The 27,039-nt window shown below is 40.8% G+C and overlaps 2 long non-coding RNA genes across 2 annotated transcripts; both read right to left on the bottom strand.

The window, feature by feature from the left end:
- Positions 1-1,520: 1,520 nt before the first annotated feature.
- Positions 1,521-1,966, bottom strand: LOC125023536. The gene is made up of 3 exons (XR_007114635.1): positions 1,851-1,966; positions 1,726-1,741; positions 1,521-1,645 (listed from the first exon to the last, which is right to left on the bottom strand). It is a non-coding gene; the product is annotated as an uncharacterized LOC125023536 (long non-coding RNA).
- A 19,215-nt stretch (positions 1,967-21,181) lies between these two features.
- Positions 21,182-25,161, bottom strand: LOC125023570. The gene is made up of 3 exons (XR_007114645.1): positions 25,145-25,161; positions 24,841-24,903; positions 21,182-21,239 (listed from the first exon to the last, which is right to left on the bottom strand). It is a non-coding gene; the product is annotated as an uncharacterized LOC125023570 (long non-coding RNA).
- Positions 25,162-27,039: the final 1,878 nt, after the last annotated feature.

Here is a 27,039-nt window from a genome sequence, read left to right as displayed (position 1 = left end):
AAACACTTATGGGTCGGGTGTAGTTCTCTCCACACATCCATCATGCTTATTTCTTTGAGCAGTTTTCTAGTGAACAAAGCTTCTAATTTTATATTTTTTGTTCTGTTTGTGGAGTCCAGAGAGGTAGAGGTAGAGATGTAGTTTGATATTCCAGTCCCCCGCACATATCAGCACACCTGATGCTTCCATAGTTATCGACTTAAACACCTTTTTAATCAAGTCCTTATCGTTTGTGCATTAAATGATGATCTGACATATTTTCATTCATTCATTTGAAAATGACTCAGTAACTAAACATTTTACCTGTAGATGAGTCTGGATTCACATTCTAGTAGTCGGAGCTCTTCCTGGATCACCTCGTTTTCCTGTAAAGATTACACAGAAACTAAACCTTTAACAATATAAACAAAGTCTGTTACTTTGTGTTAATACCACATGTTCTGAGCTGAGTTTAGAAACTGAAATTAAACAATGACAGTCTGCATGTACAGGTATGGTATTCAGGTGTCCACAAACTTTTGGTACAGTGACATACAGTATGTGCTATTGTTGTTTGAACTGAGAATTTGCAATAATTGACTTGTGTAATGTTTTGTGTACTCACTCCTCTGTCCAACATCTCTGAGCTCAGTCTGAGATTTGACATTTGTGGAGCCACCGGCCCGTCCAACTGAAATCAGAACATTTTAACTGGCTTGAATTTCAATCATATGATGTTGGAGAGCTGTGAATGGATCAAAGTTCATACTGTACCATCTCCAGTGTTTTCAGGACCTCTGAGTGACTCATAGACACAAGCATCACCTGTAGGTCAGTGAAAATCAGCACAAAGGAAAATCATTTTAAAGAAGCTGATTTAGTTGAGCAGGAAACATTGTTATTATTAATGTAACGGCTCATGAACTTGAAGCACATCGCAGCTCTGGAAGCAAGTTTGTTTGAACGGAGAGCTGACCGTGGAGAAGAGAGGAGTATATGTGCTGCTGATTTTCATCCTGGCTGACAGTCTGGACTGTGGCAGGGATCTGACTGGTTCTCTGAGACTGGCTCCATGTGGACACATGAAAAAGATTCAGGATTCACGTTATTGTAGTCAGAGCTCTTCTCAGTGTCATGTCTCCCTGTTAAGATAAATGCATCAGATTATTTAATGACTCTCACACTCTATGTACTATTAGAGGTTGGTAGTTGTGATAACAGCTAATATATTATCATACTTGATAGTTTTAGTAGTGACTCCTCACCTTGAAGCTGAAGATGAGATGTAATATTTCTGGATTCATGGTCTGGTTCCCCTGAAATCATAATGTTCCATGAGTTTAGATGAGTCACTGATAATAATCTAATGTCTGACAGCTCCACATGAATCAAAGTTTCTACTGAAACCACTTCCTGTGTTTCCAGAGCCTCTGATTGATTCATAGCACAAAACATCAGCTACAGGTCAGGGGAAAATCAAGACAACACCCCAATGAGTCCCCTTGAGCTTTTGATTGAAAAGTCAAAGTGGATTGTTAGAAATAGTTGTGAAAAGAATGATTGGAAAGGCTGACCATGGAGAAGAGAGGAGTAAACTTGAGTTTCATTCTGGTTCACTGTTTGCTGTGTAGCAGAGCCTTGGTTGATGTTCAGAGACTGAGAGAGACTAAAGCATGAAGGAGTTTAATAAGGAACATGAAAAGTATTGTTATGATGATCAAGATGGGACAAGAGTGTTGGACCAACCTGTTACTGCATGCATCTGGAAAAGAGACAAATACAAATATGTGTACAAGTGTTCTTCACTTCATGTCATAAGATCAGAATTTATCAGTGATTTTTAGCAAATGATCAACGGGAAAATGTCTCACCCTTTATTTTTCTGCTGCAACAAAGAAGCAGCAGCAGGAGAATAATCAGTGAAATTCCACAAACCCGTCCAACGATCAATGGAAGAAGAAATGAAGAGCTCTCAGACCTGGACACTGCTGTAATTAATAATGAGCTTCAATATAAATATGAGTATAAATCAACTTAACAAATGGTCTTTTCACATGACGACTCAATTTACAAACTACTGAAAATTAGAGGTGACTTCTAACTTTAATGGAGACAAAACTCCTGTAAATAAGTCAGAATAGCATTTGATATCGGACATTCATAATATATGATTTCAAGATTAAAAATTCATCAGATGTTCTTACTCACATTTAACTGATATCCAACTCTGTGGTGATTGTTTTCCTGAGGACTGACACTTGTAGAAGCCTTCATCTGACTTTGACACTGCAGAGATGATCAGCTCCTCTCTGGTATCATTTTGGATGAGTTTGTCATTGTGATAGAAAAACACAGTAGAAAGTTGTTGTTGTTTTCTGAACCTGCAGCTCAGAGAAACAGAATCTCCCTCAGTGACAGGATGGACAGGGCTCACCAGGATGATACCATCAGCTGGAAAACAACCAAACAATGTTAGTGTCAGTCAGAGATCAGCTGGTATAGACCTTTAATAAACCCTGACACAATGATGGGAAAGGCTTCATGTTGGTTTATTTGCTCATGAGCAGATCAGGGAATATTTAATCTGAAGCATCAATATACAGTATTCATTTATAAAAAACAAAAACACATTTAAACTGCCTCTTTTAAACAAATTATTAAACGTTTTAGATGATGTTTTAAATTTTTCCCAAACTATTTCAAAAAAATTTAAAATGAATACCAAGTATTACACATGTTATAATACTTTGTTCTATTTAGTATTGGCTGCAAACCTGAAAACGTAAAAGAAATGATTTGATCATAGAAGATAGACTAGAAGGAAGGAGATATTTCACTTAAATCTACAGCCAAAGATACTGGGAACAACTGAATCTATACCATGGACAGTGATGTTGACTGCGTTGCTGAACTCTCCGATCCAGACTCACACCAGTACACTGCATCACCCAGACTGGGATCTGGATAATTTACATGTTGATCAGTCATTGTCCCCCAGGTAGAACGTGGTGACAGGACGCCATCATCAGTAAACCTCCTCACTCTCCACTCAGTAGAGTTTCCCTCACAGTTCAGAGAGACGGGAGTCAGAGGTGAAGTGCTGCCCCTCTGTCAGGATTCACTGTGAGAGACGCTGATAAAATGGAAATCTAAAAAAAGAGCCCAAAGCAACAACATGATATTAATATTAAAACGGCCCCAATGCAAATACTTATTAACTTTCTTTTTTTTAATTGCTGAAAATTAGTGCAAACATGTCAAGCTGGCAGTGTTTTGGTCAAACTATTTTTTCTAACCATTTCAGTTTATTTTAGTTGATATGCACCAAGCAGCAGTGTGTAAAATGAGAAACTACATGTGTACTCTGACAATCTGATCAGTTAGAGCAGTAACATGAGCAAAGATGAAGAGTAAAGACTCAAACACATGTTGTTCCTTAATGAATTAAAGTCATATTGTTCTTTCTTTTCTCCTCTTTCATTTATTTGTTTACTTTTTCCTTCTCTCTTTTCCTCCTGTGTAAACATGTACTTTCTTCTAGACGCAACTTACACCCACTCAACACAACACAACACAACACAACCCAACACAACACAACACAAATGACCTCCTGTGTTTTACAGACGACCTGTACCAGTTTATTTTGTCTCTGTCAGAAAAAAGTTTTAAAGTCTTGAAACTCTTTTTTGTGTTTCTCATTTTCTCCGATTTGTTGAGAGGAAAACATGATGGTTAAAGAGAATGAGTTTGAGGTAGAAAAAAGGAAATATCATACTAACATTAGAGGAACATAAATATGCGGTCAATGAATTGTAAATATGTGTTTTAGTTTTCTAGATACTGCATGGAGGTCACAGATAAAAGATGATTAATAAAAGTAAAGACATAACATCTAGTTATTGAGGGAACAGATGGAAACAGACTGACCTCCAGACCAGACAAACTGAGGTGGACTGTAATAAAGTGTAAAACACTGGCTCTCCTCTTCCAGCTCTACACACATATCCTGCTGTGTTTTGCCCTGACAATCAATGATGAAAGGAATCTTTTTCAGTTCCCATTGATGCTACAGGAAGTAGCTCATAGTTGTAATATTGATACTTGTGTGATAGATCAGGAACAGCTTTATACCAGTAAAACCTCCATCCTGCGGGATGGATGTTAAACCCCAAAACAGCTCAGAGTTACTGAGGCTCCAGGACTCAGCCATGATGGAGACACAGAGAGGACGGGTTGTTTACCTGTTGAAAGGGTTTAAAAAGTGATGTCTCGTCTTTTAAAACATAGACTATAAAAATGTTCACTTTTAATTTACAATCTTTGTGAATATGTAAATACCGAACATTTAAAATCTCTACATAATAACAAAATGTTTCAGTGTCTGTGGCTCAGTGGGTAGAGTGGGTTGTCCATGAACCAGAGGGTTAGTGTAGCACTGGTGTGTCAATGCGTGTGTGCTATTGTGAGCAAATGTTTAGATGAGTCTGTGCCTGTAAAGCTTTGAGCATTAATAGGTGTTAAACCTTTGTCCACATGAATGTTTTTAAACATTCATCATGTTTTGGGATACTACAGTAAAAATATAGTTTAGCAGCAAGTGTTGAGTTTTGTTGGTGGAGGAGGTGAAACACACTGAGATAAATTCATCTTTTTATCAAACGATGTGTACAGCACATGGAGAGTTCCTCCTTTAATCCTGAATGTTCCACGTGTCACTCAGTGATTCATGTCTATTTTATTCTATTTCTCTGACTATTTTTAACAAACCGAAAACATAGACAGTTTGGTGTAGTAAATGATGGGATGGGAAGGATTGTCCATAATGGAGAGAAGTTTACTCCCTACTGATCACTTGTCCACCCTTTCTGATCAATTTGTTCATCCTGCTGATAAAATCAATCTGACATGGATGATAGATGTTCATCTTACCTGATACAGTCAGTCTGATGGTATCACTCCACTCTGTTAAATTGTAGCCTCTTCCACCTCTACATCTGTATCCTCCACTGTCAGACTCAGTAGCTCCATTGATCCTGTATTCTCTGGATGTTGGAGGTTTGTTTAACTCGTCTTTTTCCATTCAACGTCCACCGAGTTCCTCCCCCTCCCCTGGATCTCACATCTGAGGGTGATTGTCTCTCCTCTGAATATCTGAGGCCAGTTGTGTTGAAGGATCACTGTGGCCTTACTGGAAACTGTTCACAACAAAAAATACTCAGTTTAAAGTAAAAAACAGAATAAACGAAAAATGTAAATTGATTTAGTCATAACTTCAGAGCTTTATTATGTAAATATAAACTGTTCCACTGTAATGTCACTCAACAGCTACAAAATAAAACTGAATATTTGGTTTAGAAAAAAAACTGCTGCAGTGACAACAAATATCATCAGACTCCATCTAGTGTTGAACTGTTGAACTCAGTTGTTTCTATGAAAGATACATTAACCAGAGTCAGGACATTAGTTCATCAACTGGTGTGATGTGTAAGTTATAAGCTCTTTTTCACTGTCTTAATCAATAATCTGGTCACTTACTAATTTTCTACTTCCAGATGAGTCTGATGGTCATGGTGTCAATGTTTATGTCACTTCACGTATTAGTATTGTTTAATTTGCTTAAATAGGACCAATAAATGAATTAAAAGGGTCAGAACATATTTTACAGTCAGTATCAAGGGACAGTTTTCTAAATTTCTTTTCCCCAAAAACATATACAAATACTACTGCCCAAGAGTAGACGAGTATAAGCTCATTTCACTGTTGTGTCTCAGATCATGAAGGTAGTGGTGGTAGATGACGTGAGGGAAAAAAAATGTTTTAGATGTTCGTCTAATCATTTACCTGTTGGACCTCCTACCCCAACAGTCACACAACTTTCATTTTCACACATCCACAGACATACACAACATCATCCTGTTCTGCAGTTGGTGAAGCAGTGAGGGGGTCATGGGTAAAAATCATCGAAGGTGGCTCCCCAGTGCAACACAGTTTTGGAGAATAGCAGATAAAAAACAGTGCTGTCCACCAGTCAGCCACAACATTAAAACCACCAACATTACAATATAACGTCTTTTGGGGGAACCTGGGTTTGATATTTATTTAATGTTAGATTAAATATTTACCACCACCTGATCAATGATACAGAATACACCCACATATATACATAGAAAATTAGAACAGACTTTTCTCACCTTGAGCGTTTCCATAAAAGAGGGTAGGTCACTAGAATAAAAGTTTAAAAACCCTCATTAAAGCTCATAAATCACAAAGCACTTAGTGCTGGAGTTTGTAAGTTGATCCAGAAACATGAAACTTTACAATATATTCAAAAAGTAGAAGAGAATAACAAATCCATATACATATACAGTCTTAGGGCTGGATCTACCAACGTCCCAAATTGTGTGTAGTAACTTGTGTGCTCAATCTAGAATTGTGCGTGAGGGCTGGAAAACGTGGTTTATGGGTTATTAACTTAGACTGATTGTATAAATGGAGCGGCACAGTGGCTCTGTGGTTGGCACTGATGCCTCCCAGAGAGAAGGTCGGGCCTTTCTGGGTGGAGTTTGTATGTTCTCCCTGTGTCTACGAGGGTTTTCCAAAGACATGCTTGTTAGTTTAATTGGTGATTCTACACTGACCCTGGTGTGAGTGTGAGTGTGAATGGTTGTTTGTCTCTATGTTAGTCCTGTGATAGACTGGAGACCTGTCCAGGGTGTCCCCTGCTTCTCGCCTGATTACAGCTGGGACAGGCTCCAGCAACCCCCACGACCTTAGTGAGGATGAGTGGTAGTAGAAGATGATTGCGTAAATGACAGCGGTGCAAACAGCCTTATGTAAAAGAAGGTTTTGTGTAGTCGTTTGGTGTTCATGAAGAGGCAAATAAACACATTAGTTAGAGGAAGAAACGTCTGAATTAGTATAAGACACAGCTCAGTGAAGGACTGACAAATAAAAGAGAACACAATTAACTCATGGAAAATGCACAAAAAAGAAAAAAGGAAAAATATTCCATACTGTAGTCCCACTGTTTCCAGTTAACCTGCTGTTCTGTGAATTCCGCTCATTTGTTTATTTCATGATTTCTTTTGTTTTCATTAAATATATAAAGTTGAGCAGAGAGGCTGGCTGTTGAGCCACTTAGCTCCGCTTTTTTAATTAATTCATTCATTTCATGGAGCAGAGCTGTGTGGCATTTGCCTCAGTGGCTTATGGTCAGTCTATCACTGACGGTATAGGAGGCATCTGGAAGAAAGAAAACAGAGGGAAAACCAGCTCATACTGAAACTTCTGGAAATAAAAGTGGTGGAGGGACCGACTGAAGAGTCTTTGTCGACCACAGTAAAGACATATAAAACACGTAAACTATTTATTGGATACATTTGATCCATTTGGATATTTACCAAATAAAAAAAGTTTCATGGTGTAACTTTAGTTGTAAGAAGATGCATGGAATTCCTCCTCGGCTACAATAACAGCAGCCATGTGTGTGCAGTTACACGTAGGACAAACTGTTCACACGTCCTTTTGGATGTGTTAAATTAGATGCAGATTCTAATGAGCAAAATTGCCAATCTGAGTGACAGTAGGGCGGGTCATCATGGCCCCAGAATGATGTACTTACGGAAAAAACTCAGCCAGCTCATTTATTTCTGGTGTCATCCTGTTTAGCGTTTGATTAGTGTTTCTCAACATTGGTACCATGTCTCTTAAATGGATTAAAATTTCAAGTGAACCGAGGACTGGCTCTGACCTGGAAACAGTAGGTGTTTAAAATAAACAATCAGAAATGAGGGGCGCTGCTGGCTCGTCTACTCAGTGCCCAAACTCATTGTGCCAAAAGTCAGCAAAGCCGAGCGCGTAGAAGGCACAGAAAGTTACAGAGACACACAGAGACGACAGAGACACCGAGAGTGGGTTTAATGCGTGCTGATATGGTTTTTAATATGCACAGGTTTTTGGTTTAAAAGTGATCCCACAGACAACGCGTGTGCCATGCTCCATAACCGCTGAGCTGGCATGTGACCCCAGAACAAAAACATCCAAGAAAGCAGTCGCAGAAGAAGAAGGTAACAGAGCCGGTAAAGAACCACCTGAGGGATAGAGTGAAATCTTATTTGGGCTTTACATTACGTACGAGATTAAAAAGCTGAACTATTATCCATCTTGTTGTTGTTTGAAATGCTGGTCTGCCGCATGAAACAAACTCTTGTTTATTATAAAACGTAAAAAAGTCAACCGGAAAAGTGGGCGGAATTAACATGGTACTGACAAGACACATATTGCCCCCGACTGTGGAGGGGAGGACATGTTCCTGTCAGTTATTTATTTTCTCTGTTACATGTAAACAGGGACAAGGACCGCATTCAGAAAATCAAATTTCGAGGATAGTTAAATAACGCTGTGAAACGTGAACTCAGTGTCTTCATCATAATAAAAAAATACCGTTATTGGGTCTGAACCGGGCCCAACAACGCAGCTTTCTCTTTAACCCCTTTCACATCAAGCGAAAAACCCAGTTTGTCCCCTATCGATTTATTGGCTCGACTTTGATGTGAACAGGAATGCTGCATCGACCCAGGTTTTCCGCTCTGATGCTGATGTATCTCGCTGTTACATTGTGATTTTGGCACTCGACGGCCTGCCCGGACTGTATCATCAGTTTTGTTTACTCTCATAAAGACTGATCTCTGAAGGGCAGACACTTTTGTTTATTTTTTTTTCAATCAAACAAATCAACTGTGTTGTTACATGATCGTTAATGGAAGCACATAGGTAAATTTTTTTCCTGTGTCATGTTTGGGAAATTGCACCGGTGGGGAATGCATGTGCGATTGTGTTTATATACAGCTTGTACAGCGCTAGCCCACACTTTTTTAAAGATCATGGAAGCGCTTTGCATCCGAGGAGAAGAGGAGATTTGGTTTCAGATATCAGGCTCTGTGCGGGACATAGGTTTTATACAAATATCAGCAGCCTTTTGAAAGAGTGGGAGTTTATTTTAAAAGAATACACCATGATGCCGGTTTTTTAAACCTGGAATGTAGTGATGACGTATGGGGGAGGAAAAAACAGGCCCACAGCTCTCACAGCAGGAAGTCCAATGTGAAAGCGAACCAAAGGTGAGTCCAATTTGGGTCTGAAAATTGGATTTTCGATGAAAGGAGTATATGTGAAGCATTCTCCTATCTGACACTATGATCAAGGGTCCGCTTCACTGGCCTTGTAGACCAGTCTATTCAGTCTGTTCACAGGAACCAGGCAGGATGTGTTCCCCAAATCACAGGGACCCTCTGCAGACTCAGGCTCATGTTGAAGACATGTTGAAGGACTCCACAGAGCTAGCTGGCACAGGTTTTGAGCACCCTGGGGCTGACCCCACAGGCTCTACAGTGCGTGTAATTAATTCCAGTTCGCATTCATATTGATATTGCATTTGCGAAAAGCGAACGCAAAATCGATATATGAACTGGAAAAGTAACACATGTGCAACTTAAATTTGGTTAAGTTCCATATGAAACACTAAGGGTGACAGATACAGGAAGGTGGCGATCACCGCCATACAGAAGAAGAAAGTGTTGACACTGACATCAGCGGTGGAGACAGACAGAGAAGGTTTCAGACTTGGGGAAATTCACAATCACGGCTCTCAAGCCTCATGAGAAGCTGCATTTCTGCGTGAGACACACACATGACATTTCTCATGCTGAGAAATGAAAAACTCACGCACACATTAGTAAACATTAACTGTATGAAAAAGAGATCCGGAATCTCTGAATGGATGAGGTGAAGGCAGACTGCTCTACTTGAATCAGCAAACTAACAGCCAATGAGAAAATAGTATTTCTTGTTGCCAGGTGAAACAGCAGTGCCGTTGTAGGTACCAGATCTGCTCGTCCAGAATAATCCAGCGCTTCCAGATGATGTCACTATATGGTTGGGCCCCTGTTTGTTTGGGTCCATTCGGCTCAGACTGTGAGTGAGACTGGTTCGTGGTTAGACTACACAAGTTTAATTTATTTTTCACAATATGTTTGGAAGAGATAGCTTGATAAACTTTTTATTTATAATTTTTAATTTTGCAATTTGAGTTTAATCCATGTTTTTGTATATTTGGTGCAAAATCATTTAATAATTTTTAAATCCTGAAAAAGATTATATAAAAATACGCTTTTATCAACATATTCAAGAATAAAAGGACAAAACAGAAACGATAAGTTGCTCTGCCTCCATAATAACCGTTAACGCTAACTTTCTTCAGCTTCTTCCTGTTGTCCAACCGTTGAGCTTGTAGGCCTAGATGGTACAATCCCGTAGATAATCAGAAACTTGGCATCGAGTGGGGTTGGGGTAAAGCTTCATTGAGGTCATCAGGTGGGCACTCTCTTTCACCGGTGTTTCATTGATAGGCCCACGACACCTCCAGAGAGCTCAACGGCGACACCTGGCGTCCCGGGAGTGCCCCCTCCGCTTTTACCCCTCCATATTCATTTTGCACCCCAGCGGGGGTTCCTTTCTCTTGATCCAAAGCCAGCTGCTGCTTCGCTCTGCAGCTTCTGACAGTGACTTGATGGCTTTGCGGAACACCTGTCCTCGAACTCCCATCCTTTAAAAAGCTTGGTTGTGGACGTGGCAACAAACCCTCTACACCCGACCTCAACCGGAAGCCCCCTCAACGCCAGCCGCGCTGTTCTGCCTCGGCTGCTACGTCAGCGTACTTCATTGTTTGCGTTCATATGCTTCATCAACTGCAGCCTCCCATGGCACAGTTAGTTCAACAATGAACACAGACTTCTGGGAGGTTGACCACAAGACAAGTCTGGTCTGAGGTTAGTTGTTATAATCTCAGGGGGGAAGACGAGTTTCTTGTCAAGATCAACCAGCATCCTCCAGTTCGGGCAGAGTCTGGGATGGTTGTTTCGACTCTTGCAGATGGTTTTGTTGGGAGTTGTCCGCTCTTACAAAGGTGGTGGTGTTTCGAGGTCTGGGCATTGGTGGAGGGAGGACGTTGATGGTGCTTCTCCTTTCTTCCAGGGTGATCCCAGTTCCGTAGGACCGGTTGTGTCTCCAGGTGTATCGACCTTGGGACAAACTGGTTTTGCAGCCAGTGAGGATGTGCCGCAGTGTTCCAGGAGTTTGGCAAAGTGCACAGGAGGGATCTTCTCCCACCCAAATGGTTAGGTTCTTGGGCGTGGGAAGAACATCATAGGTGGCTCTGATGATGAAGCTAATTTGGCTTCTTCATTACCCAAAGCCCTTTCCCATGTGAGCTTCGATGCTCGATGTTTTCCCAGCTAGTCCACTGCCCCGTTTGGACTGTGAGACTGCCGTTGCCATCTCTCTGCCTCCTCTTGTTGCCGCACCTGCCAAACCCACCAGCTTTCTCCTCTGGGTAGATGTTGCCTTGTGCCATGGGGGTCGACTCTTTTGCAAGTCCAAACCCACCTCTTCCATGCTGTACCTGTCCTACAATTTTCCTCCATGCTGAGAGCGATTGCTTGCTGTACGGCCTCAGATGGGATCCATTTCCTTTCCCTGTTACCAGTCTGGGAGCAGCCGCTCGGATCACATCATCTTGAGAATCAGTCCAGGGTCATGTTCAGCCTCACTTTGGTGTATTTAAACTCCTCTATGAGGTAGAGACGGGCAGTTCTAGGGCACCGTGTCCATACAAGCCGATGTTGCTGAGGCACCGGGGAGGCCAAGCCACTTCTTGATGTATGAACTGACTGTCCTCCCAGCTTCTCGATTTTGGGTCATAGGGATCTTGTAGACTGTTAGGGGCCAATTTCAGACGGGGAGCAACCCAAACTGCAGGCCCCATAGTTTCAACCAATTATAAGACACAAAGTCAACATCCCTATGTCATGACATCACCCAGAAGGGACAGATACTCTGGGCGAGCAGATCGGGTACCTACACCATGAATGCGATTGTGTTCACACCTTCCCAAGAGCTGGAAGTGGAAGCCACAATCAGATAATAACTGTCTTTAATAAATTAATATTATATTTAGGCGGGACAAGTAGCATTAAAGGGGGGCCCGGGGCACCTCAGATAGCAATTAAAGTGTGATGGAGAAGGCAGTAAGCACTGTAACTTTTTATAGGCATAGAAATTCTTCAAATCATAAAATCCCATCTGAGTCCAGACATTGCCACAAGTTGAGAAAAGAAGGGAAGGAAAGCAAAAAGGCGGTTTCTAGCAGGACACCCACACAGCCATCTTTTCGTGTAAACCACTCCGTTTGAAAAGGAGCGGGTAACCTTCTGTCTCATAGTCTGAAGCAAACCTTTCAGCTCCGGCGTTGGTTTCCTTTAATTATTAATCTCCTGTTAGATTGAAAGCCACTTTAGAAGATTTTTTTTAGCTTAGAAATGTAGTCCTCCATGTTGGAAGTCAGGCTGGACGGAAAAGCGGAAAAATAAATGGATCGCTGCACTGGACTTGTAACTGTATGTCATCCCTAGCCTAGTTGCTGTCACTTACGAATTCTGGGATCATGAGCGCCCCCTGCCATGAGGAAAGAGAACTGCCTGCCTCAGCAGAACCTCTTCTCAGCTGTGTATGATCGCTCAGCACACGAAACACGTTACAGGGCATACAGTTGGTGCCCAAAAAATGTACATTAGAATATTATTAAACTATGGAAAATCAGTTCATGTGTTAAATGTGTTTGAACCGTTTTTATTATTATATCAGTTAGTGGGGGGTTGGCAATCCAAGGTGAGGCTCAGCTCGCTTGCTGCCCACCGTTCTCTTCCAAACATTTGAATGGGAAATTGCAAAAATTCAGCCTTTTTTGGAATAAACAATGATCAAAATTGGTGAGGCTAAATGAAAAAAAAATCTTTAAAGTACAAATCACTGGATAAAATATAACCATTTAAATGATTCATCATATTTTTTTTCTTTCCGTGATGATTTTTCTCCGTGACCACACTACTGTGTCCTGTATAGTTCTACCCTTCCTTGTTGCCAGCCCTCAAAGCCCTCACGGGGCCTCATGTGTTTTATCCATTTTGTTTTGTTCCAAAAAAGTTACACTTATATTGTTAAACTTGTTTTTAATTTTCATTATTATCCTCTTTTTGTTCTGCTTGTTACCTGGCCCGTACCAATTATACACTTTTATTTGGAGCCGTTTAAACACAAGGGTATGATCCTAGTCTGTCCCACATGGGATTGGCTGCATGAGGTGCCCATCAAGTAAAGCCCGCCCCAGCCTGCATGAAGTCTAAGATAGATTCTCAGAGAAGCTCCGCTCTCTCCAAGACAACTCGATTTTTCATTCCGCTACAAATGTTCGCCCTCTGTTGGGACCACATTCACCAGTCAGAGACGCATTGGACGTCTTTAACCTCCACATCATTCACTCTTAAACGCACGGAGCAACTGCTTGGACTATATAAAATAAGAGCAGGTACCTAAAACTGAAGAATCAATCTTTCCATCGATGTAAAACATGTGTTTGCACATAGACAGAGGCTGAGTTCATCCCTGGTTTAAACAGTGAACAGGGTTAAGACACAGGCACCAGGCATCATGTTGATAAAAGTCTGCTCTGTAAGACTGTCAGAGACACAAAATTTCCCCCAGTGATATCTGTAATCCTCTCCATTCACTCACTTGATCCGCACCGTTCAAACAGAAAAGTCATAAATGTACTTACAGGATAAGACCAACACACAGAGCACAGTCTGTCCCATCTCCACACCACTCTGTCTCACTGTGCTGCACTGCTCATGTCAAACTGTTCTTCAAAGCAAAGACAGAGGTTACATTGCCTTTTTTGTCTTTCGTATAACCCCCTGTGCTTCCTTCCCTTTTACAAAAAGCTTGAACCATTTATACGACTAAGACTTGACCACAGCAGCCGTTTCACAGCCTACATTTCCTGACTGCAAAGATATTATTGTTTGTGTCTTTTGCAGAAGTTGCTGCTGTTGCATCCACAGAGTGGTACTGATGAAATGTGTGTTGTGTAGGGCATAAACCAACATACAGTATGTATATAGAATTACAATGCACACAGATAATGACTGAAAGGGTCAGTATTGACCAAATGAACTTTCCAAACGTAATGTTTAATCCTTCTGCATTTATCTGCATCTGGCCCATGTATTAAATGGAGCACTGAGAGTTTCTGAGCAGAGAGTACAGACCTTCTTTAGTTTAACTTTTATTTCAACTGAAACTTCAAAGATTCTATACATAGAGGGGGAATCGATTTAAACAAAGCACTGAAAGAACCTGTGTGTTGTTCAGTTGTGCTGCACGTTCACTCAGTAAGGCCTGTAAAGAAACTGTCAGTTCCTCTCCCACAGAGAGGTGTGATAGCCAGTATTGGGCATCAACACACTTAAAAACCCCAGCTAATGTGTTAACAAGAAGACAGCAGGCAGCTCACACCAGTGTGATGTTAGGTTGAATACATAAAATAGTGGGTGCTGAACAAAATGTCTATAAAACAAATAAACACTGTACAGTGATTTGGTACTGTTCATCTGTCCTGAAATAAACCAGCACACAAACATTCTGTAAACACTGGGTGATGTATGTTGATCAAGGTAACTCTGGGTCATAGCGGGCACTACAGTGGACAGCTGTTTAAAAGTCATTTCCTGCCATTACAATGGTTTCTATGCAGGAGTTGCATATCAGCCATTAGAATGCTCACTGCTGCCACCCACCATTTAGGTTCATTCAGTGGTTAGTTGTTGTAACTACAAGTGAACCTCCTCTGAATCCAAGATGGCCAACAGGAAGCAACACACGTTGACCACTGCTGAAATATCCTTCTATTCCAGTGAATCCTAGAGGTAAAATAAATAAATAAATAAAAATATGATGATATGCAGGAGTATCTAAGTAACAATAATTATTGTTTTAGTTTTGAAAATGTTACTTTAAATAAGTAGAAAATTGCAATTAACCAGTGTCCAACAAAGTGAACGTCATGCATTGCTAAGTAGTTCCAACATAAGTCATGTAGCCTTAGACTTAGATTAACTTTTTGTCATTTTGTATGCACAGGGTGTTTACAGAACAACAGAACATGCTTATAATAAAATTACAATGAAAGTACAATATAAAGTGCATCATCGATAGGAATGTATCAAAAGTGCAAGAAGAAACTGTTTTAAAAAAAAAGTTCCAAAATGTACAACATGTTCATACTGCAAAATAACGGTGCAAAATGGCAGTAAAAGTTATGTATATGTGTGAAGCGGAGTCCAGTTAAGAGTTCAACAGTTCAACAGTCTGATTGTAAGGGGGACAAAGCTGTTGCAGAACCTGGTGGACCTGCACCGGATGCTGCGGAGCCTCTTTCCAGAGGGCAGCAGGGAGAACAGCCATAAGTGGGGGTGGAGGGGTCACTGATGATGTTATGGGCTTGGGACTGCAGCGCGTGATGAGATTTCCTGAATGGAGGGAAGAGGGGCCCCGATGATCCCCCTCCACTCTCCTCACGTTCCCAGTCGGAGGCGCTGCAGCCTCCACCCTCACAGAGAGACAGTGGTCAGAATGCTCTCTATGGTGCTTCTGTAGAACGTCTTGAGGATGGGCGGGGGGAGGTGGGCTCTCCTCATCCTCCGCAGGAAGTACAAAATGCTTTTGTGCCCTCTTGACCAGTGATGTGGTGTTCACAGACCAGGTGAGGTCGTCTGCTGCTGACCACCTCCACAGCGGAGCTGTTGATGAGCAGTGGAGCCTGGCTGGCCGGTTCTTCTGAAGTCAACGATAATCTGCTTGGTCTTGTCACGTTCAGGACCAGGCTGTTGTCTCTGCAACCAGCCCACCAGCTGCTCCACCTCCTCCTGTATTCCAGTTGTTTGTCGTCCTGATGAGCTCACCACCTTGTGTCCTCTGAAAACTTCACATGTGATTGGTGGCGAACCTGGGATGCAGGCGTGTGTCATCGAGTGAACAGCAACGCTCGAACGCACCCTGAGGACCTGTGCTGGGTGATGACTTGAGGTGTGATGTCCCACCGACAGACTGAGTCTTCGTGAGGAAGCTAGCACAAGTTGTGAAGGGGGGTACTGAAGCCCAGGTGTCCAGTTTTCCTACGAATGCTGTGGGATGATTTGTCAATTTTTAGACCACAAAGTGCAAATAAGTGAAACAGTTTGATTAGTGGCTGCCAGAGAACAATGGGCGTTAGGAATGAGGATGATGAAGGAGATGCAGACGTCAGGAGCGTGAGTCGCATGCTGATATTCAAGATGATGAGGCCAGGATGCAGAGGACCACACTTCAAGTAAGACCAGTGCCAAGTACACTTCAGAAAACATTCCTGCTACAGCAGACCCTGAAGAATCCCAATCAATTGATGACAATCATTCCCTTCAAAGTCAACTGCAAAAAGCAATACATACCCAAAAAGCCCAAACCCTGGGGAGTGAAGTGTGGGTGAGGGGAGGGTCCTCAGGTTATTGTGTACAGATTTGAAGTGTACCAGGGCTCAGCAAATAGGGGTCACAGCGGTGGTTTAGGAATGGCTGGAGATGTAGTGAGCCCTTTGTGACGACAGAAAGCACAAAAACCACAAGGTGGTTTTTTGCAAGTTTGTCGCAGCATTCCACTCCTTGGGCCTTGAAAGACTGAGGCATCTATGGCACAGGGCCACATGCAGAGCAAACGGGTGAAAGGAGCGAGTCAGAAACTCAAGAGTGAAAAACAACTGAAAGAAGAAGGAAGAGGGGCCTTTTTCTGTTGTCAGCCTAACGGAAACATCACTGTCACCGTTTGGCTTACCCGTTCATCCCTCCACCATGGCATCCACCTGTGCCAGTCCCCTGAAGATTGCCAAAAATGGCTCAAGAAAGAAAAAACGATGATTAGTTCCAAAGACCCTTCTCGGTGGCCCCTTTATCAACACATGGTGGATCTCGTTGACCAGTGTGTGTGTCATGTATCCCCCAGATGTAGAAACAAGCTGTGGTACAAAGCGAGTGTTTTTTGATGCCGTTGGTGATGCCTGATGTTTTGGATGGAAAAGACGAATCTCCTCATCTTCAAAGCTTCTGTGGCCCTTTCACTGATAAAATGCTGGCTCCCCTTTAGCAAAGCAGGAGAGGAAGAAACCCCGTGGGACCCCACCTCCAGCAAAGCGCATAACAGTGACCAAAGTACCAAGTGAGGTCAGGTTGAGCACAGGAAATCACTGGCCCAAGCTCACCCAGGTCAAAAATGCAAACAGATGCCCCGATGCTGCATGCACACGGAAGACCAAAATTACATCTGCATGCAGTGCAGTGTGACACTGTGCCCTGGATAACTTTGCCAACTTTCATTAAGGTCCATTAAAAAAATCAGTGGGGTGCAGTGACTTTTGTTTTTTTCTTTTTAGAGATGTTTTGGAAAAAATGAAATTAGCTGACATGTTTGTTTTCTTATTTAGGGTTTTTGCAATAGAGCTATAGAATGTTAAAGTGTCTGAAAGTAGGTTAAAGTGTTTTCCAAAGCATACAATGACATAAGTGCTCATGGATTTATGATAAAATCAGTTTGATTTATTCTTTCCATTATGTTTAAACTGGCATGGACATGTCCCGTAACTTCCTGAAAATCTGTTTTTATTTTAACAAAATCTTTACTCAGGATATCATAATTCATGCACAGAGGGTAATGTTCCACAACCAAATCATCCTAAGGAATCTTGTGGCTCTGTGACTCACAGTGAACTGTTATCACCTCTGTTCTGAAGGCGCATGACAGAGCAGGTGGGCTTAGCCAGGATCCAGCCACATGGTCATTTGATTAGTTATATTTATGCCACTGACCGTTTTTTTATGTTGTCAGTTAAATGTGTGATATATATATGATGTCATGGATATTTCTCCTGTATATGATATAAACATATCATATATTTTATGCTAATGATTGTTTTTATTATTTCGGGTTGTGTGTTATGGTTAAACACATCGTGAGCTGTTTTATTGATGGCTTTTCTTAATTTTCGGTTTATTTCAGAAGCACACACACATTAACCACACCGACCACATCTGTGTACCTTGCTTATACTGGATGAAAGCCCCAGAAGGAAGGACTGTCTCCTGCTTCTTTATTCTTCACCTAAGTTTTGGGGAAACTTATAGACTGCGTTCTAACAGGAACGCACTTTGCCATTATAACTCAGAAAAGTCAGTCTGCTAACTTTAAGCTTCCGTCCCCCACCTCAGAATACTTTATTCAAACAGGGCTACGCCACTGAGCCATCAAACATTATACGTGTCCATTTCTAACTTCATAAGACAAAGACAAGTTGAATATTTTTTAAAGGGTTTCAGTTTACCCGGTGGTTACCAGTGTGGGCACGTCACTTTTAAAAAGTAATTAGTTACAGTTACTATAACTTTTCTCAAAAAAAAAACTTAGTAACTGAATTACTCCACTATAAAAGTAACTAGTTACCAGGGAAAGTAACATTTTCGTTAGTCTTCCTTTTTTTTTTAAGTTTAAATATGTTTAAAAAAATTTGATTTTTTTCTTAGCAGGTTTCACAAACCAGTTGCATAGAGTAGAATTGTATACATAACGACACATACTGACACAGAAATTTAAAATTTATTGCACCTCAGACCCCCAACTGGTAGACATATACCCCTTTCACATCGGCAAAAAATCCCGGTCGGACCTCCCGCTGTGAGAGCTGCGGCCTGTTTTTTCCTCCCTCATACGTCATCGCGTACATTGCAGATAAAATTACAGTTGTTGATGACCTGAAGACTGGACCCGCAAACCCGCTCTTTCTAAAGGCTGCTGATTTACAACAAATCACTGGTCCTGTACAGAGCCTGATAAATTCCGCCAAATCTCCCTTTTCTCGGATGCAGAGCGCTGCCCATGATCGTTAAAGTGGGAGATATCGCTATACAAGCTGGATATAAACACAGTCGCTGTTCGCCTATGCGCTTCCATTGACGACTGTGTACAACACATTTGATTTGTTTGGAGAAAAAAAAAAGGAACAACAATCTCTGCCCCTTTAGAGATCAGTCTTTATGGAAGTAAGATCGAAACTTGTTTTTGAGCTGAAGCTTCTACAATGATACAGTCTGTCAGGCCTCTAGTCAGAAATGTAACAGGCAGATACAACAACATCAGACCGAAAAAATAACCGGTGACGGTTCACAACTTCTCCTCGACATTCAGCAATGCTGCCGTTCACCTCTGCTAGTTGGGTGTGGGGGTGATTTTTTGTATAAACTGAACACTGTCTGTGATTGGTTATCGTGAAAGTCTACTCCACTTTAGCCAATCCCCCACCTATGCGGTTGTTTCGCCGCAAAAAAAGCGGGCGCGGCTCCCGGGCTGAGAACCAAGTAACGCGCCCCATTTAATTTTCAGTTACGGAAACGGCGTTATAAAGATGGAAACAGTAATTAGTTAGATTACCCCGTTACTGAAAAAGTAACGCCGTTTATTTTAACGCCGTTACTCCCATCACTGGTGGTTACTACAGTCTGATGAACCTCAGTCAAGAAGATAAAGCAATGAACAGCACCCTCTGTTGGCTGTCAGATGTAAACACATGACAATTTTAAAACCTGTGAGGTCTGTATTAGGAGGTTAATATATGGGAAAAAGAAAAGAATTATTTTCTTTTAGTGCAGTGAGAACCAAACACATCTGTACAGGATATTGTTGTGAACTGTTCTGACCCTCATTTAAGAGGGTTGCTTCTCAGTCTTTCATTGAGGAGGGAGTTTTACCCTTTCATAATGGATTCCTGCTGGTTCTGAAGTGCAGTGGAAGGTTTTGGCCTGAAAGATATTGATATGCAGTTGCATAAAGTCTTTGTGGAATGAGACTTGGTATAAGGTGAAGGTGGTTTGACTTTCTCAGGGGGAAAGTTTTTACCAGTGGAAATGTTTTGGCTGCCCCTGAAGCAACAGTCAAGTTAAACAGACTGTGTGTGTTTTAGATGAGCTTGTCTGGTGTTTCTAATGGATACTGGATCTGTGTGTAAACGTGACCAGGATGAGGTTGATTTTCCCGTTTTTTTCTGATTGTCGTGTTGATCATTTGTGTTCTTCAGAAGTTGGCAGATGATGTCCCGTTCAAAGAGTGTTTTCTGACTGGAGCACCCGTCTTTTTTTCTGTGAACAGCTGACTGCTGTTTGGTTTGGAAATTTTTTTATCCCCCTAATGTAATCCAGAAAACCACAATCAATATCCTCACAACAAAGACACAGTAGCAGTGAGAGAGGGGACCACAGCACCTGACAATAAAACAGGTGACGACAAATTACATCTGAATGATGGCATCACCCCAAACAATACCAATCTGACGACATAATCATCATATCTATAGCTCCACAAAACAGCTGTCCTATTTCCTTGTCACCAGCGCTAGAGGAGAACTTCCTTCAGGAGCCTCTCTAGTTTCTTCAAATATTGATTTAATACCAGGAAGCAACAATGCAGAGGGAAAAAAAAACTGTGAGGAAAATGAATCAGGCATATTCTTTTTTTCTTGGCATTGGTCTCTGTCAGCTTCATTCTTTTTTCAACAGAACTAACATCTCATCCCCCTGTTTAACACTTTGACGCATCCTGTTCATATTGTGATGGTTTAATGTCAGCATGAATAAAGATATTTATCTACAACACAAGGGTTTAAAATTAAGACTTTTTTTTACACTACAGTGTTCAGTGAATATATATATATATATATATATATGTATAGTAAAACTCTTCCAGTCTTCAGCTGAGCTTGTTGCTGCTGACTGTGACCATAGACTGTTTTATTGTGACACATGGGGGCAGTGCTGCACACAACAAAAGAACTAGAAGAAGAAAGGACAGTAAAATGCAGCAAAAGCAGCACAAGAGACACAGACTGATGGAAACCAAAAACACTTCCATGAAACTCAACAATGATTCAGTCATTTAAACATTGAATTGACTTTATGAACTGAGTTATTGATGAGACTAAACAGAAATAAAGTAGAATATACAACATGTTACAGTCTATGATAGATGGTGTATTTAACCTGCAATTGACCACATAAATACAACAACATAGATATAATAATCAGACAGTATCATCAGTGTTGACATTGATACAGACATTGAATCCAGAGAGGTCATTCTTTCATCTGATCTTCAAATTTAAAGACTGTGTGTCTGATGTCTGGGTGGCAGCAGTTGAATAAATGTCATTTAAACACATGTTTACAGATGAATGTTGTTCTTCATGTTGTTGTCCAGACTTGTCTTGTTTCATTGATGATGCACTTCTCTTTATGGACCTGAAATCAAACAACAATCTGGTTTGTAATTTTCTGTTTTGATTATTATGTTTCTTCACACTTCTTAACTCTGTAACATTATCATGAAATCTGAGAAGGAAACAGGGTTGCAGAGACTCTCCTCCGTCTCACCCAGGTGGGACTATTTTTGGCCAAAGAATCAGAAAATTATAAGCGCTATACCTCCACTTGGCGTACAAAGACAAATGGTGTTTGAATATCTTCCATGGGCTAAATAACTCACACAAAATCAAGGACTGAGGGGGCATCCCTGGGATTCCACAATATAGCTCAAAGGAGTACATGTTTCTGGACAAAACCAAGCTGAGGCTCTAGAATAAAGCAGTTTTGATCCAAAATGTGAAAGTTGCCCCAAATCCAAATTTCCCCAAAGTCTCAAAAAGGTAGCACCAATCTACTTCGTGGAATATCTTCTCTGCATCCATGGAGATGAAACAGACAAATTAAACATTTGTCATTTATGATTGGACTGAAGTGGATTAAAATATTTATGTAACAGAGATAGAAACGATATTAAATATATATAACATGCATGCTATTTTAATGGTGGTTTTGAAGAAGATACTTTTTTCCCTTAATGCTAACAACAAAAATATTTTTGAATATAATATAGATATATATAGATAAATTAAAAATCAGGTATGAGGGTTAAACAACTGGCAGATACTGAATAAAGAGCACCTGTGTTTGACCAGTCTGTTGGTACAAAGAGAGATGATGGGCCAAAACCTTCACTAAAATTTATAATCCCGGGTTAACAACGAGATTGGTCTTTAAGATCCACAGTCAAAGGGATCTTTGTTTTCTTCCACCCTTGTACAAGTCTGGTTTAGAGCAGAAAATGAAGGGGGTGAGTAACAAAACTGATAGTGAAAACCCTTTTTTGTACATACATACTGAGAACATTTACATCAACAGGGTCATCTACTGTGAAATGAAATATCTCTGGATCCTCTTGTCATATATATATACTTATCTTTTCCATCCTATGTTCCACGCTCTTCAGCTGTTTTATCCCGTCTGAAATTGTTGGACACTTGTTACTCACCCATTTCCTGGTTTTTTGCTTTTTTTGCTCCATGTTAATAGTAACTGTAACAAACATCTGTCTTGTTTATTTCCCTTTATTTGGGATGTTTCCGTAATATATTTAGGCTGAAATTGAGATGGGTTTGCAGCTTAAATATTGATCTGATTACTGCTATTACATCTGCCCAGTATGAAGAAATATTAGGACGTTCCCAGAATATGTGGAAATGGACAGCAGCTATTGTACCACACCCTCTCCAACGTTGTCCACAGTCTGGTTGTTGGTCTGTGAACTTTTCATTTTAGGATTTATAAAGAATCTTGCCATGTGTTTCCCAGGTACAGTGTGGTAGGGCCTCTGTCTGTTTGTAAAGCGAGTAAATCCCGGAGATCAGTTTGCTTTCCATTTTACATCTAAGTCCCGGATCACACCAGTTGACCAGGGAAACATAGCTGTGCTGCTTTGTAGTAATCTTTCCCAAACAGTGTAGGGCCATTGATTGGAGGGACATTGATTGGCAATGACTGAAAGGGGGAACAGGAGTCTGGGCAGTACATTCATTGATTACGTCTATGCGACTGTACACATTTGTTGGGGAATAATGAGCAGCGACTTAGAACTGATTTGATGTCGGCTGATTATGGAGCTAAAGCTCTGATCATAAATAGTGTCTGTGCATCCAAGGTATTTAATTACGTCACCAGTCAGCTTGAATTTAAAAAGGCTCTATAAAAGTTTTTAGATGGTTACTTAAACGTCAACGTCTGGGTTTTGTGTAAATTTAGTTTGTGTATGTACCAAATTCTTTTAAATAGACACAATCATTTAGGAGACTTATTTATTCAGGGTTACAAAGACTCATTAAAATATCGTCTGCGTACAAGCAGATTTTAAGTTGTGTGTTTCCAGTCAATCCCCGGTTAAAATCCTTATCTCTTATCGCCTGTGCCAGTGGCTCTATGAAAAGAGCAAAAAGTATAGGACTCAGAGGACAGCCTTGACAACACCCCCTTTAAAGCGTACCGTTTTACATAAGGACCCACTTATTTATAACTGTGGCTGTGGGCTGCAGTAGAGTCAGTTCAGACATCCTATTACCTGATCATTGAATCCAAAACATTTAAGGACTAGATATAAATGTTCCCACCGAACAGAATCAAAAGTCTTTTCAGCGCAAGGCTGATGACTATGGCTTCCCTATCACTGCCTCTCATCTGAGGAACGAGGTGGAGAGCACGTCGCACATTATCCTGGGCTCGCCTGTATTTCACAAAACCCGTCTGATCTGAGTCAATCAGATCTGGGACAATATCTTCCATTCTTTTTGGTAATATTGATGCATAAAATCTATAATCTACGTTTAGTTCGATGTGGGTCTGTACGAGCTACGTTCTGTCTTGTCTCTACCTGGTTTAAGGACTGAAATTATAGCTCGTCTCCAGGAGAGTCACCGCCCCTCTAAAGGACATAATTAAAACATTCTTTAAGTAATTGGGACAAGGATCTCTAGGAAGGTTTATACCCTTTTCGAGGATAAGCATCAGCTCCAGGGATTTATTTCTTTTTCCTCTGTTATTTCTTGGTCAATATTTTGTTCTGTTCCAAATTTATGGTAAAAACTAAAGATGATAGAAAAAACTGATACAACTGATGCCTCAGCTGCTTGGGCTTGTGCGTATAAGTTCTTGTAATAAGTTTCAAATGAAGGCTGGATGTCTTCAAATCGTGGTGCATCTTATTAATCTGGAGTCTTTAAGGTTGTGAACAAATCTTTCAGCCATTTGTTTACGTGTCTTCCATGCCAGTTGCTTTTTAGATCTTTTTGCTTCATGAAGAAGCTTTATTTTTTCCCGTTGGCGTCATAGATGCTATTTAGTGTTTGTTTTCATATCTATTGTTTTAGAATTACGATGTCATTATACTTCATATGTCTGTGTTCCAGGGGTTTTAGTTTTGCAGTCAGGTTTATTCATTTGTTTCTCCTTTTCTTTCTTCTTACGAGCTGACCACATTAAAACTTTGCCCCTAATAACAGCCTTGGCTGCATCCCACAATGTACTCAGAGACACCTTCCCATTGTCGTTATGCAACACATAATCTGTAAGATCTTTATTTATGTATTTTGGCATTGAAGTCATTTAAGAGGCTGGCATTTAGTCTCTTTAGGGCTGTTGTCCAAATATAGTGTCAAGATCATCCCAGTTGTCCAGTACATACGTGTGGATGAGAACAGAATGTAAAAAAACTTATGGGTCGGGTGTAGTTCTGTCCACACATCCATCATGCTTATTTCTTTGAGCAGTTTTCTAGTGTACAAAGCTTCTAATTTTATATTTTTTTTTTCTGTTGGTGGAGTCCAGAGAGGTAAAAGGTAGAGATGTAGTTTGATATTCCAGTCCCCCGCACATATTTAGCCCCACCTGATGCTTCCATAGTTATCGACTTCAACACTTTTTTAAACAAGTCCTTATCGTTTTTGCATTAAATGATGGGTATATGGCATATTTTCATTCATTCATTTGAAAATGACTCAGTAACTAAAAATTTTACCTGTAGATGAGTCTGGATTCACATTCTAGTAGTCGGAGCTCTTCCCTGGATCACCTCGTTTTCCTGTAAAGATTTCACAGAAACTAAACCTTTAGCAATATAAAACAAAGTCTGTTACTTTGTGTTAATACCACATGTTCTGAGCTGGGTTTTGAAACTGAAATTAAACAATCACAGTCTGCATGTACAGGTATGGTATTCAGGTGTCCACAAACTTTTGGTAAAGTGACATACAAATTTGTGGTATTGTTGTTTCAACTAAGAATTTGCAATAATTGACTTGTGTAATGTTTTGTGTACTCACTCCTCTGTCCAACATCTTTTGAGCTCAGTCTGAGATTTGACATTTGTGAGCCACCGGCCCGTCCAACTGAAATCAGAACATTTTAACTGGCTTGAATTTCAAACATAGATGTTGGAGAGCTGTGAATGGATCAAAGTTTATACTGTACCATCTCCAGTGTTTTCAGGACCTCTGAGTGACTCATAGACACAAGCATCACCTGTAGGTCAGTGAAAATCAGCACAAAGGAAAATCATTTTAAAGAAGCTGGGTTTGTTGAGCAGGAAACATTGTTATTATTAATGTAACGGCTCATGAACTTTAAGCACATCGCAGCTCTGGAAGCAAGTTTGTTTGAACGGAGAGCTGACCGTGGAGAAGAGAGGAGTATATGTGCTGGTGATTTTCATCCTGGCTGACAGTCTGGACTGTGGCAGGGATCTGACTGGTTCTCTGAGACTGGCTCCATGTGACACATGAAAAAGATTCAGGATTCACGTTATTGTAGTCACAGCTCTTCTCAGTGTCATGTCTCCCTGTTAAGATAAATGCATCAGATTATTTAATGACTCTCACACTCTATGTACTATTAGAGGTTGGTAGTTGTGATAACAACTAATATATTATCATACTTGATAGTTTTAGTAGTGACTCCTGTTAGATCCCGGAACAGGTATAACAGCTTCTCCGTTTACTATAGGTTATGGCTTCACGTCTGCGGAGTATTACTCCAACCGAATTCAATGATAGCACTACTCAAGCTGTAGGCAGGGTAACTCGCCTGGCTTCTAACCACCCTTAGTCCTGACGTCTGCCCCGCTTCCTCAAGTCCCCCGGAACCGCCAGTCAGGGAGGCGTCCTGCAGCTGGGTCCGAAGTTGAGTCCCGTCAGTTGTGGTGGCTTACCCCTAATGGATCTGTGCACTTGGTACGTGCCAGGTCATAATTTAAAGGCTAGGCTGGAAGCCCTAGGGACATAGAAATAGTTTTAAGTGGAAACGACTAGTGTGACCAATAAGAGCCAGGTGTCGGAGCTACCATTAAGATTGCCTATAGTTTTACTGTCTTGAGTACCAGCGAAAAGGGAGAAATAATCGTCAGCAAAGATTTTTGACCTTTAGAGCCAAATTTTATTTGCAGGTTCAGCAATAGCGGTTTGCAACAGCTCAATTAATTTGATCAAGAATCAGACATTGGTTAACATAAGATATGAATACAATTTTGAACCTAAATCATGTAATACCTAATCAGAATTAAACTCTCTTAAGATTCTGTTCTAAAAATCACTTAATCAAAAACAAAGAATTACTCATGATCCAAGCAGGGGTAGTAGGGGTAATACAAAAATGTCCGAAACTGTCCCAAAATTCCTTTTTAAAGTAGAACAGGCGTCGAGTGAGCCGCACGGCCGATGCGACCACACCCAACCCTAGTTCCTCTTACTGCCGCGGAGGGAGTTGGTAAAATAGGGAAGTCCTGATGAACGATGATTCTGTCCTTTGGTAAATCCCTTAAATCCTTCTCAAATGTATTCCAATTCGGTCTCCTCGACTCCGTACAAAGTCCAAGAAGTAGTAGAAATCCAAAGTGTGAAAGATAATCCAACTTTATCTGCTAGGCAGGGGAATCCAGACCAAACTCTTAAAAGCCAAAATAGTACTGCGAGGGAGTTGGCTCAGTCCGCATGCAGCACGGTCTGTGTCCGAGGTGAAGTTCCCGTAGTATATTTCTGAGTTACATCTTTTATACTTTCTAAATCAAGACACATCCTATTTTCCACACATCATTATGACTAACCAACCCCCACCTACTACTTTTATCCCATAAGGGTGTTTACCCCCCTGACTCATTAATTAATATTAAGACATTAGTTCTTTTTCTGTACTTTTCCACTAACCATGCGTTTGGACATGTCCT

The sequence above is a fragment of the Mugil cephalus genome, chromosome 1 (assembly GCF_022458985.1).
Source record: "Mugil cephalus isolate CIBA_MC_2020 chromosome 1, CIBA_Mcephalus_1.1, whole genome shotgun sequence".
Classification (NCBI taxonomy): domain Eukaryota; kingdom Metazoa; phylum Chordata; class Actinopteri; order Mugiliformes; family Mugilidae; genus Mugil; species Mugil cephalus.
The sequence above is the reverse complement of the archived record's forward strand: the minus strand, read 5'-3'. Positions and strand labels throughout refer to the sequence as shown.